We start from the raw sequence: 13,657 nt of genomic DNA on the forward strand, positions 1-13,657 counted from the left end.
GCGGGACTCCGAGCCGAGCAGTGGCGCCCAGCCGCCCCCGGCTCCCGCTCCCCGGGGGTGTCCCCACCCGCGCCGTCTTAGCAGTCGGGGCGGCCGGTGCGCCTTCAGGGGCCTGCGCGCCACCCCCAGCGGGGCCCCCAGGGAAGGGGTGCTGGCGGGGGGAGGGGCAGCGACCCATCCCGGAGAGAGGGCCCAGAAGGGGCAGATGGCGCGCTTGGTCTTGTCCCTGGGTCGGTGGAGAGCGCTGGCCCCCTCCCCCAGGCGGCAGGACTCGAGCAGTTCCTCCTAGGGGGAGGTGGGAAGCCCACGGATGGGAAGGAGATGGGAGGTTGCAGGGCAAGTGCTTGGCCTGAACTTGAACCCCAGCATAGGAAGAACTCAGGCATCTGGGTAAAGTGCAAACTGTCCCCAGTAGGAAGGACAGTTGTCTAAGGGCTCTAGCATAGCAAGGCAAAGAGAATGAGGCCAGGCCCACTGGGGAGGGGGGCCTCTGACCCACATCCTGGGGTGCTGTGGTGGGGTGGGGGAGGTGCCCCTCTGCACCCCCACTCCTGTTTAGGAAGCAAGGTCTGACCGAGTCAGCATCCTCCTACGGCACAGATAGAGGCACCAGGGAGGGCTTGGAGAGTCGCGGGCAAGGCGCCTCCTGGGCCCCGAGCCCCACGTCCCTGACACCTCCAGATAAATACAATAAATTCTGAGGCAGAACCGCCCCAAACAGAACATTAAGCTGCTCCCCGACCGACCACGGCACGGGTGGTGATGGGCAGGGGCAGCCTGCCTATCCTCTGGAAAAGCCATCCCAGGTTTTCTGCACCCCGAGGAGGAGGCAGGCTGGTGCCAGGAGCCAGCCCACGCCAGGGACCCCAGGACCGCCTGGTGGTTACCGCCACGAGCCACTATCGGCTTTGGGTGGCCCCACGTGAAGACAGATCCAACCGGTCCCCGAAGCCAGACCTTGTGCCCGTGAGAGGAATGTACGCGTCCTGCGGATGGCCGGTGCCCTCCACCCCCAGCCTGCTGGCTCTGGACCCATGTGCACTGCTGCGGGCGGAAATGGCCACTGAGTAGCAGCAGTAAAGCCACAGAGAAACGTCTCCACACAGTGTTCTTCCCCGCCCCCCTTCCCAAGGGCTATATTCAGAGAGGAGAGTCCAGCCTGCCTCCTCCCGGCCCATCAGGGAGAAAGGTCACCTGCCTTCCCCTTTAGGATTTATCTTGTTTTTAGTCGGGTCTAAGGATTTGGGAGACTAGGCACCCGGTGGGATTTCTTATTGGCTGTGAACGAAGTCTCACCCGGTAAAGAGTCTGCAAAAAGCCCCCAGATGTGTGCCGCGTCCCCAAGAAGCTGTCCCCGGAGGGCAGAGGGAGCTGGCTGGAAATCAAGGGGCCGGGCCGTGAGTCGCGCTGAGCTCTTCCGTCCGACCCAAACCACTGTTGTGCAGGCGTGGAGATAAAAACTCATTTTTCTTGGAAGAGTCTGATAGCCGATGTGATAACACAGCCATAGCTCGGTTGTATAAACACACAGAGAAATTCTGAGAGTTCTAAGTCCTGGAACCATGAACTATAAACCAAAAAGGCTCAGGGGGGAAGAATGTAAATAGGTACGAGGGCTATTTTTAACCATCCTTGTTTACCTTTGGGGGGCAGGGATGGGCTATTGTGTACTTAGCCGGCTTTAAAATGCACATTATTTAATGCATTATTATTAGCAGAAATATGTTAAGCAGCCATTAATAGATGTTGATTCATTCCAATTGAAGCCATTTTTCTTCTCCTTTCCTTGGCTCTAGTTAAGTTGTGTTCCGACAAAGCCCTTCAGCCGGTCCAGCAGATGCAGAAAAGCCGGTGGAAGAGCCAGGCTGTTTAAAAAGATATTTAATCCAATCCAGTTCACAAAGATTATTTTAGTAAACACCTGAACCAGCTCAATTTTACCAAGATTGGCCCCGGCTGCTATTTCGGTGAACGCTGGAGAAGAATGTGGCGAGCTGGGACCGGCCGGGAGGATGAGGGGGCATCGGGGGCCCCCCAGCCCGTCCTGTGGGAGCCCCGTGCCCCCGCCGCAGGCAGGAAGACGTTCACGTCACCAGCAGAGCCGGGCACGCGGCCGGCTGGCCTATGTCAGAGCCATCATTACAGGACCCGGGGGCAGGCAGGCCGCACATCCTTGTAATTATGGGAAGAGCTTTCCCTTTTCGGCGAGGCTGCGAGGGAAGGAGGGAAGGCAGCCCCCGGGTGAGGCTCGGGCCAGCGCTCAAGTTTAAAATAAGCTTTGCAGGGTGAGGCCCGGCCCCCTGAGACAGGCGCATTCTCCCAGCCCTGGGGCCTTACCACACTGGAGGGGGACCTCCTGGAGGCCCTGGGGGCCTCCTAGAGACCCCCACCCAGCACAGGACTCACGGCTGCAGCACTCAGGTCTCCCTGCTCCCAAATGCTCCGAGCCCAGAGCTCGCTTGACCTGCACTGTCACGGCGCCTAAAGTCACCCCCTCGGCGGTGCTCAGCGAATGACCTGCGGTGACCCAGGAGATCCCCAAACATCACAGATGCTCTGTCCCCACCGTCGTGCACCTGCTGACCTCAAACAGGGCCTGACTGACTTCTTGTAATTACAGGAATCTGTTTTCAATTCAACCTGGTTCTTGGGGCACCTGCTGTAGGTGGGGCCCCGATTCAGGGTGGGCAGGTGGCGGGGTGCAAGAGGGGTGAGAGGAGGCCCCAGCCCCCCGGGGGGCGGCGCGGCGGAGCACAAGGGGCTGGGACCCAGCCCCAGACGGTGCCTCTTGCAACCTTGGCCTCCATCTGTGTGAAGGGCCTTTGCACAGGCTCCTCCCGGGGGTTTGTGAAGCTGAGAGCCCAACTTCCAGCCCGGAACCTGGGAGTCGCGAGGGCTGGCTTAGAGGGGTGTTGCTGTTTGTATCATCCTGGCGGGGGAGGCAGGGCCAAGTGGTGGGACGTTGAAATGCAGGGGCTTCTGCTCCCAACAGCGCCTGGGGCTGGCAGTGCCCGCTGACCGGGGGCCATCAGAGGGCAGAGGCCCGGAGTGGGTGGGAACGGGCCCACGTGACGGGGGCTGGGGGACCGGAGAGCGACGAGGCAGAGGGTGGGGCCAGGTCACGAACTTAACCGTTTCCAAGTGAACAATTTAGTACCTTCTGGATGCTGCGTGACCGTCGCCACCGTTGGGTTCCAGATCGTTTCCATCGCTCTGGAGGGCCCTCTGCCCGTTTCCTCCCCGCCCCCGCCCCTGCCACTCTGCTCTCTGCAGACTTCCCCGTTCTGGACATTTCGTGTCGAAGCGGTCACACAGTACGTGGTCTTCCGTGGCCGCCCGCCCGCGCTCCCCTCGGGCGTCCGCTTATTTAACAAGCACTGAGAGGGCACTCAGTGGGCCGGGCCCCGTTCCAAGCGCTTTATGAACCTCAGCCCCCTGCAGTCTGGGCTGTTGTCATTCCCACTCTGCAGATGAGGAAACTGAGGCTCAGAGAGGGGAAGTCAGGTGCCGAAGTCACGCAGGAGGAAGTGCGGAGCCGGGACGGAGTCCAGGCAGCCTCCCGGGGGTCTGTGCTGAGCCGCACGCTCTGCGGGGGGGGGGGGGGGAGACCCCACAGTTCCCGGGCCTCCGCCAGCCACGCCCCGCGTCCCGATTCGAGCCCAAGCCGGGATCCTCCTGGGCCGAGATTTCCTTCCTGTTTTTCTCTACCCAGCTCACTTCTCAGCAATTTTTGACTGTTTTATTTTTTAATTATGGGAAATTATGTATGACATTGAATTGATCACGAACCACGTTGGCGTGCACACTTCAGTGGCTTTAAGCACGCTGCTGTGCGGCCATCACCGTCATCCATTTCCAGAACTTTCCATCGTCCCAAGGTGACCCTCTGTCCCTGTCAGACCCCGACCCACCCCCCACTGCCCCTTGCCTGACACCCACCATCTACTCTCCATCTTTGGGACCACCCTAGGGGCCGCTGTAAGTGGAATCATGCAGTTTTCTTCCTTTTATTTAAAATTTTTTTTTAATGTTTATTTTTGAGAGAGGGAGAGAGACAGAGTGCGAGCAGGGGAGGGGCAGAGAGAGAGGGAGACCCAGAATCTGAAGCAGCTCCAGGCTCCGAGCTGTCAGCACAGAGCCTGACCCAGGGCTCTAACCCACGAACCGTGAGATCATGACCTGAGCCATAGTCGGACACTTAACTGACTGAGCCACCCAGGTGCCCCAGTTTTTGTCCTTTTATGAGTGACTGATGTCACTCAGCTCAGTGTCCCCAAGGATCATCCATTTATAGCACGCGTCAGAATTTCCACCCATCTTCAGGCTTATCAGACTTCGTTTTACAGAACCCGATGCCGCTGTTGGAGATGGGAAGGTCGAATCGTTGGCCGTGAGCAGGAGGTGCCGGTTTAATAAAGAGTAACAATGCCGCGATCTTCAGGTCTATCTGGATACTCGGCCGTGGGGGCCCTGAACCTGACCAGGCGTGACCCGTGGTGGAGGCTGCAGACCCCTGGGCGCCAAGCCGGACTCCCTCTCTGACGTACCCCAAGAGGCCGAGAGAGGAGAGGGCTGAGCTGTGCCCTCACCACACCCTGCCAAGTCCCTGCGCCACCTCCACGGGTCCCCTTTGCACCGAAAGTAGGTTTGCAGAACGCTGGTGCTGGGGGGAGATGCCAAAAATAGCAACGCCGCTTCTGCGCATGCGGAGGGTTTGCGGCCGACGCTGTGCCCCCCCCCCCACCTGCTGTCTTCCCTGCTGGCTGCAGGAGGGCGGTCCTGGTCTCAGAGACGTCGGGGGACATTGCCACCCTGGAATTACATGGCTGCTCTATTTTCCATCTGTCACCTCAACCATGGGGGGGATGGGTTATCCCCGCTGCCAGCTGAGGAAACGGATACCCAGGCTGGGGGCGCCGCTTGCCTGAGCCCACACGGTGAGCTGGTGGGTGTCCAATCCAGCCCAGAAGATTCTAGAACTTTCTAGTGAACTCCAGAACGCTTTCCACCACGCCGTGCCAACGTTCTGGACTCCACACATTATGACGGGGATAATGAGAGGGCTGTGGACATGAAGGAAAAACCACCGTATTCAGTCCCTTTAATCTGCCGTGTCCCAACTCCGGCTGGGCCCTTGGCCTCTCCTCTACCTTCCCCTTGTTTGTCTGTTTGCGAGATGAAGGAGGCGCAGGCGCTGGGGGCAGACACTCAACTCGCCGCCTTCCAGGTACCACTCACGTCTGGCTGCCGCTCACCCGGAGGCCGCCCCGATTGCTTGAGTTTTGAGAATTGAACAGACACTAATTAATGGCGCAAATATTTACGCTCGGTGCCCCATCAGAGAACAAATACACGGCCCGGTTTTGTTTTCTTTTTTTTCAGAGTAAATAACACCAATGCCAAGGCCCTTGGCCATCAACCAGAGGTGAGATTACGGGCTTGGGCTAAGTTATTTGAAGATGGCAGATTTATACATAAAGTCCCTTCTATAATTCAACACAGCCTGTGATTCACCGCCCGCCCCCTCGAAAGGCCAAAGGGGCTCCGTGTTTCCTCAGTGGGGATTATCCGTCTCCCGCTCCGGAGCCCACGGCAAAATGCCTCCCTGGACAGAAGGATCACTTTACCTGGAGTGTAGTTTTAAGACAAAACAGCCAAGAAGGCGGCCAGCCCCTGGGAGCCCGCCTCTGCCGACGGGGCCTCTCTCCGGTGCTTTGCCAACAAAACCCTCGCCGTCGCCATCTGATCGGGCTGCCAGCCTGGCGAAACGGCCCCTCGAGGGCTTGGAACGCCCGCCCCCGGGGGAACTGCCGTGTCACCGGGCCTTTTGTGCACAGGAGGCCGGTTTTGTGCCCACGCCTCACCCTTGCCCTCAGGGTGGGCTGCGATCGGGATTCCCAGAGAAAGGAAACACCGGGCCAGGCTGCCCTTGGGGACGCCTGCTGGCTCCTTGAGTGTCCCTCCTGCAGCCGCAGCCCGGAGAGGACACTGTTCGCACACACCCCCACCCCCAGCCCGGGCCCCGGAGATAACGCTTTCCCAGACTTTCGGAGGGAATCTGAGAAGGAAAGCCGCCCCCCGGGTGTCTCCAAAGGGCCCCGAGCCGCAGGACATTCTGCCCGCAGAGCCCGGGGCGGGGCCACGCACAAGGCCACCGCGGCCTCGGGGGACAGCCCGGGAAGAGGCCTGCTTCCAAGGTCCCTGAAAAGTAAGTGCACGTCCCCAGGCCACCCTTCTGTTCTCTGACCAAAGTCCTCAGGGTCCGCTGGGGTCCCGCGCCCCCGGACAGGCTGCGCAGTATGCCCCCCCCCCCGTCGCGTCCTGCACCCTCCAGGTGGCCCAGGCAGCACACGTGGGCGCTCAGAGCTGCATGCGGGAGACCTTAGCGGGACAACCCCCCCCCATGACCATGAATCTGCGTGTGCCGCACGGTCACTGTTTCCGCGGGCTTGGCTCACGGGGAGCACCATCACCAGTGCCGGCGTGGGTCTGGCAGGCCCCCTTCTTGGAACTTCAACCCGACGGTTTCATAGCATTGGGGTGAGGTGGGGGCGGCCTCCCCGCTCTGGGCGATGGCCTTGCTCAGCCCCAGAGCAGCAGGGGAGAGTAGGGGGAGTGCAGGCGGGCCTGGCGGGCTTTCTCGCTGTGGCCTCTGCAGCCTCCCTGTCTATCCACCGTCCGGGGGTAGTGGCAGCCCAGAGCACCCCTCTCTGGGGGTGGGGACAGGGATGAAGGGAACCCGGGCAGGGAGCCCCCAGCCCAGCCTCCTTCAAGCTCTCGCTGTGAAACGACTACGGTACGGGCCAGTCGGGGCTGGCAGCGAACAGACAGCTCGGCCACAAGGGTGTGTGTGAGTCAGCTCGCCGCGTAACAAACACCACAGCTAGGACCTCACACAGCAGAGGTGGACTGTCCCCGTCCCGGGAGCCGGAGCCCGAGGTCGAGGCGGGGGAACAGCCGGGCCTCCCGAGGTCTCTCTCCTCGTGTGTGGACGGCCGTCCTCCCCCTGGGCCTCCCGGGGTCATCCCTCTGTGCGGTCTGTGTCCTGCTCCCCTCTTCTCACAAGGACACCGGTCACACGGGATCAGGGCCCTCCCTGGTGACCTCATGTCGTCTCAATCTGTAAGGTCCCATCTCTAGATACAGTCACATTCCGAAATGCTGGGGGTCAGGACCCAACACAGGAATCTGGGGCACGATTCAGCCCCTACCAGGTCTAATGAAAGGACAGTTTACAGAGGTTCGGGTCAGGGCGGGGGGTCAGCTGGTGGAGATGAGGCACCCACGCTGGCAACAGGGAGGGCAGGCGGAGGGGGCCAGGGCCCTGGGAGGCTGGGCTGGGGACAGGCAGCAGCCTCTGGGACATGGGCCGGAGGGATGGACTCGCTGTCTCTGTCTTCCTGGCCTCTGTTCTGATGACCTAGTGTGTGGAGTCCAGAGGGTGGCAAGTGGACACCGTCCACAAAGGACATCTGTCCTCCAGCCCCTTCTCCCAGGGCTGCGAGGGAGCCGGGGATGGACGGGGCTCCCAGGGCTGCGAGAAGCCGGGGACGGATGGGGAGCTGGGGACGGATTGGGCTCCTGGCCGCGAGGGAGCCGGGGACGGACGGGGCTCCAGCTCCACACAGCGCACGAGGGTCAGACTCCGAGCACGTGCACAGCTTCAGAAGCCAGAACGGATGAGAACAAACACACGTGTCACCGCCAGTCCCCGCCCGCCAGCGGGTCCCGGTGACCCTGCCTATGCGCAAGTCACCCCTCTGGGCCGGTGGCCCCCCCATCCTCGCTGGCGCCCAGGCAGTGCGGCTGGTCCGGGCCCAGGGGAGCCGTCCGCGCTTTGTCTGCAGAGGACGCACGGCCCAGCACCTCAGCCCCTTCCCGCCTGGGCCCCTCTGGCCGCCCCTTCCCTCGGAGCCCCTGCTGTGGTCCTGTTTTGTGGACAACAGGAAATATGCAACGGTTCTTGCTTCCCTCTTAGCGTCGCCGCTGGGAGTCTCAGGGACAGTTTGGGGTGAGGCCCGGAGCAGGCGTTGAGGGAAATGTGCTCTTCTTTCCGGTTCCTTCCGCAAGATGGAGACCCGTCAAGCGGCCACGGCCCGCGGTGTCCTGAGAGCAGGTGGGCCCCGCGAGGTGATCAGAGCAGGGGCCGCCTGTCACCCGCAGCCACTGTCCCCGCGCCCCGACGTGCGTGCGGCCCCCCACATCACTGTGTCTTGTGGTTTCGAGACCTCGGTGAGCTGCGTTCAACCCCGTGTGGACAAGGGGGAGTCCTGACAGCTCCGCTCCCGTCGGACACGCGCCGAGTCTCCCGCAGCCCAGCGCGTCCCGCGACGGCGAGATGGAGGCATTAAACGTAGTTTTCATCTTGACCAGAGTCTTCAGGGGCCAGAGAAGACGCTTAGGAGAGCAGTAGACCTCGGGCCGTGGGTGGGTACTGGGCGCCTCCCACTGCCTGGCGTCGGCTCAGACGCACAAAATTCTGTGCCGCTCTGGAAACGATACTCCGACGCCGGGGACAGAGGGGAGGCGATGGGGCCGTGCGGGAGAGCGCGGGGGCCGGAGGGGAAACGGAGGAGCCGAGCCGCCCCAGGTGGAGGTCCGGGAGGGATGCTTGCTCCAAGACCCGGGGGACCAGGGCCGGCTGCACACACACTGAGGCGGACCGTCCTGGGCGCAGGGCACCGCGGTGCAAAGGCCCTGAGGGCAGCTGGCTGTTACCTCTGCGACGGGCTTCCCTCCCTCGGGAATGCCGGCGGGGAGATTTACGGACCGAGCCCGCGGGATAATCCGGGGTGAGTGTTGACACAGCGTGTTTACACGGAAATCCCTTCTCGCCGTGCGGCGTGAAAGCGGCAAGACCCAGCCGGTCGGGAGAGCTTCTCGGCGCCGGGAGGATGACACGTGTCAGGTCACCTGCTGCACCTCGCAGTCTCCAGAGCCCGGGGAGGGGGGGCATGCGGGGTGTGTGCAGGGCTGTGGCAGGAAACGAGGTCCTGCGGTCATCCGCGAGGCCCCGAATCCGTGGCACGTCTCAGCGGCTGCCGGACGTGAACCCAAGGGACGGCGCACTCCAGGGCGGGGAGTCCTGGGCGCCGCCTTCCACACGCGGCCTGGCCGGCTCGCCACCAGGGCCTGTCATCCATTTTACAGACGAGAGACTGAGGCTCAGAGGAAAGAAAAAAGACCCAAGTCCCCGGCCGGTTGATAGCCTGTCAGGTCTGGGAGGGGGACTCCTCCCAGACCTGCACCCAACGTCCCACAGTGTGGGTGACTTGCCTTCCTTTTTTTTTTTAGTGTTTTATTTATTTTTGAGAGAGAGAGAGAGACAGGGTAGGAGTGGAGGAGGGGCAGAGAGAGAGAGGGAGACACAGAATCGGAAGCCGACTCCAGGTTCTGCGCCGTGAGCACAGCCTGACGCAGGACTCGAACTCACGAACCGCTAGATCATGACCTGAGCCAAAGTCAGATGTTTGACCTACTGAGCCCCCCAGGCGCCCCTGCCTTTTCTTAAAAGACCTAGCTCTTTGCTGGCGTGTAACTCCCAGAACAAAGTCTGCGTGTGCAGCCTCCTGGGTGGGTCACGGCGGCTGTGGAGCTAAGCTCAGGCCCGTGGGAATGGATGAACCTGCGTGGGCAACTTCCAGAGAAGGGGGGGGGCGCCTTTCGCTGCCCTTTCTCTTTCCTGCACTGGAATGCAGAGTTGATGGCTTGAGCACAGGCAGCCATCTTGGGCCATGAGGTGGGTGCCTTCTGCGGAGCATGGCAGAGCCCCCCGAGATAAGGACCCTGGGTCTCTGATGACCTTGCAAAGCCCCCAGCGGTTCTGGGATCCTGGAATGCCTACCTTCGGATTTGTCTTATACGACAGAAAAGTCAGTTTCGCCACCTTAAAGATAACTTTGCTTTCCTCACTGCTGAGTCAACAGCGGCCTTGCCCTCAATCGGCTGCTGATGCAACTCTATTCATGACAGAGATGAAGAAATAGCCCCAGAGAGGGGGCGTGATGGTCCAAGGTCGCGGGTTGTTACATAAACATTTCATTTCAAACCTGCATGACATCACTGCCAAGGCAAACAGCCCCTGCCTCCCGAGTGCCAGCCAAGCCCGTGGCCGGGCCAGTCATGGGAGGACCGACCGATGAGGCTGGGGACACTCTGAAGTCCCTGGCCACCGCGGCTGCTCTCGGCCCAGCTCTGCCCGCCCCGCCCCTCCCCTGGACTCGTGCAGAACCTGGTTCCTCAACCCCGACTCTGTGAAATCACTTCCCCGGGGGTCAGCCTCTGGGATCCGTCCTTCCGGTTTGACTTTCGACGTGGTCACCGGCACCGGGATCCCCTCAGCGGAGGGAAGGCCCTGGTCCTGTTTGTCTGCATTCCCTGTTGGCGGAGCCTTTTCTGGGGCCCCGAGGACATGGCAGCCCCCCTTCACTGCCTCTGGCCTTCGGGGACTCGAAACCTCCTGCTGGGGACCCCTCCTCCAGTGGCTGGGGGTGACGCAGCCCGGGCCCGCCACCTTCCTGCCGTCGGGTCTCACAAAACGCCAACGGCCTCTTGCCCCTTGTCCGAAGAGCCTGCGGCGGCCTGACAACCTCTCAGCAGTCCCACTGAAGACAAAATAGGTGCCCTAGCCGGAGGGACGCCCTTCCCGACTCCCACACCACGCCAGGAGCCTCCCCGGGCAGGTGCGCCTGTCCCACCAGGGAGGCGAGCTGGTGCTGGGATCCGCCCCCGCCCCCGACTGGACCCCGGGGCCCTCCACCACCCTTCCCAGCCTCCACCCAAGGACGAAGTCTCCACGCACGGCCCTGAAAGGGGACCCATGGGACTTTGGTGACAGCTGAAGAAGGGGAGTGACCATCACCGCCTGCCGTGCAGCCCTGCGCTTGTCAGGGACCCTCCCCATGGGCCCTGCAGCCCTTGCTCTACCATGGCTTCTAACATCCTGCCCGGGAGCCGGTTTCCATTTAGTCACGAGTCACCTCGTTTATACTAGGGTGTGACTGACTGACCCATGCACGGCTGACTGCTCCCCACTGCAGACACCGGTGTTACAGTCAAGGGCCCTGTTCCTAAGGCTTCGTGACAAAGACGTGAAGACTGATGGAGGCAGCTGCCGACAGCCAGCAAGGGGTCTTCCCGAAGGTTTGCTCCGGTCTAACTGTGCTGAGCAGGGGAAGCCCACGGGCTGGGGGCCACCTGCCACCCCACTTCAGGCTCCTGGGAGAGGTGGAGGCTGGGTCTGAACCCCCAAGGCGGCTGGAGATTTGCGTCTCGTCCCCTCCAGATGCAGACGGTGTAGACGGGGCACCACCCCCGCCCAGCAGGACCTTCCGGGTGGCCTCTGGGTTCCTGCCGTCAGCCCCGCCCTCTCGGTTCCAAGGCTCATGCATTCGCCCTGAGATTGGGCATTTCCTGGAATTTCTAGACTGGAATCCGCCCTCCTCCTCCGTGTGCATCAGGCCCGCCCTCCCCCACGCCGCGCCGGCCTCACCGATGCCAGAGAGGTGTTGCCGCGGCTCGACGCAGCGGTCCGAGGGCCACCTCGCGGGAAACGGGGCCTCGGACCATCTCTGCTCGAAAACTTGGCAGCGCTTGGTCGCTATTTGAGGGCTTTTCTGTAAGCATCTGCTTGCCTAATTCACATTCCTCCTCCCTCTGCCTCGACGCTCAAATACTTTGAGAACAACCCAAAAATAAAAATTAGTCCTTTTCCAGCTAATTCGCTCATTTTTGCAAACCCTCGCTCTGTCCCCTCTGTTCCCGGAGGTTGTCTCCCAAAGGAGGGGCCTGGGGACGGAGGGGCCCTCCCGCCCCAGCTGTGGCTACGGAAGTCTGGGGGTGCGGGGGAGCCGTCCCACAGGCTCCGACCGCTGACCCCTGCGGGGGCGGGGCCACCAGAACCCCTCCCCCCGCCCCTGCTGTCATGCAGGAGGGGACGCCCTCTGGGGACACCAGGCCGCCTCCGCATTCATTCACCTCGAGATGGAGGGCACCCATTCACTCATTCACTCACTCATTCATTCACTCACTCACCAGAGGACGGAAGGGGGGGCTGCTTGGACGGGACGAAGTCTTAGGCTTGGTGGCCGAATTCCCATGAGACAAGAGTGGGGCTCCGTCCCAGGAAGGCCCTCTGCCCCCGCCCCCGCCCCCTGGCAGGGGCCCCTCTGGGAGCCTCAGACGGGCTGCTGCTGGCCCGGGAACGTGGGCCCTGCTGTGCTCCCTCCCTGAGCTCCGTGGGCCTGGGCCACCCGGTGGGCAGGGACGGGCCGGCAACGGGAGCATCCCGCACGCCTACTCAGCGCGTGCCGCCCGGAGCGGAGCCAGCTCGGTGCACGGGGGTCGAGGCCCAGAGGTGGGAGCCGGCCGCCCCCCTCAGTCACAGCCCCCGTACAATGTCCCTCTTTCTGCCCAGGGCGAGGGGCCTAGCGTCACCGGAGCCAGCTCGGGAGAGAGGCTCCCTCCCCTGGGCCTCGGCTTTGCCCTTCCGTCACGTGGGGCAGAAACAGCACGTGGTCAGGGCCACGCTCGGTGCTTAGAGCTCGCAACCCGTTTTAGCTCCCGTGTCTCTGCCCTCCCTTGGGCGCTGGACCTGTTATGACCCCACTGCTCCCACACGGCACCAGGGCTCGGGGAGGAGAGCCGGCCTGCTCTAGATGGCCCAGCTGGTGAACGGTAGAGTTGGGGTCTCACACGGGCGCTGGCCCCGCCTCCGAGGGCCGCATGAGGCTCACAGGCGGCGGGGCCTGAAGGCGTAGCTGGACCTCGGGTCCACAGTCAGCGCTCGATGCCGGCCGCTCGCAAGGGGAGGGGGGCGCCCTCAAGGGACCCTGGGCAGCGCCAGAGACACTTCTGGGATGTCAGGGCCGCGGGCAGGGTGCTGCTGGGCCCACCGGGCGGAGGCCAGGGGTGCCGTTGCACATGCCACAGCGCGGTCCCCGCGACAGGAGTGATCCAGCCGCACGCGTCACGGAGCCAGGGCCGAGGGGCTTTCAGGAGGGGCTTGCCCTGTACTAACACCCACGGGTGGGCCTGCCCCTCGCAGAGGGCGCTTTCCCTGCTCGCTGTCACGTTCACGGGGCTCACGGACGCTGGGGTGTCCAGCCCGGGCTGAGCTGGGCTCCCCGACCCCCACCCCCGTGGGCCCCACGACCCCTTACCGGTCAGCAGAGGGTCCAGCGCGGTCTCCTCCATCCGAGAGCCTCCCGGGCAGCGGCCTCTGGCGGGGTGCCGGGGCTCACACCTCTGCTCAGGGATCTCGGGCGAGGTGGCAGAGGCCACTCCCAAGGGTGAACAGCATTTGCAAAATGAGTCAGCGCGGCGAGAGGGCTGGCAGCCCGGGGTCGATCCTGGGCTAATCATTAACACGCAGACGCTTCTCTGGGATCCCCGAGGACCCTCGGGCGTGGCCTCAACCAGCCGCGACCGTGGTCCTGGGGGACCCACCCCATCAGGGCCCGCCGGTGATCTGCTGAAGGGGAGGGTCCCTGTCCCCCTCACCCATATGGCTTTGGCTCCGAGAGGTCAGGGCCACGGCCCGTGTCAGACGGCCCTTCCGTGCGGCCCTTGCCTACGTGCAGCCTCCGTTCCCCATGCTGTTCCAGGCACTCACATACCTTCCCTCCTGGAACATTCCCCCAACGCCGCACACGGTAAG

The 13,657-nt window shown here is 62.8% G+C and overlaps 2 long non-coding RNA genes across 2 annotated transcripts; both read left to right on the plus strand.

Moving 5' to 3' along the window:
• Positions 1-5,048: 5,048 nt before the first annotated feature.
• LOC115271693 lies at positions 5,049-5,497 on the plus strand. The gene is made up of 2 exons (XR_003900067.1): positions 5,049-5,227; positions 5,383-5,497. It is a non-coding gene; the product is annotated as an uncharacterized LOC115271693 (long non-coding RNA).
• A 4,913-nt stretch (positions 5,498-10,410) lies between these two features.
• LOC115271692 lies at positions 10,411-11,719 on the plus strand. Its single transcript, XR_003900066.1, has 2 exons — positions 10,411-10,682; positions 10,994-11,719. It is a non-coding gene; the product is annotated as an uncharacterized LOC115271692 (long non-coding RNA).
• The last annotated feature ends 1,938 nt before the right edge of the window (positions 11,720-13,657 follow it).

Source organism: Suricata suricatta, chromosome 11 (assembly GCF_006229205.1).
Source record: "Suricata suricatta isolate VVHF042 chromosome 11, meerkat_22Aug2017_6uvM2_HiC, whole genome shotgun sequence".
NCBI lineage: Eukaryota > Metazoa > Chordata > Mammalia > Carnivora > Herpestidae > Suricata > Suricata suricatta.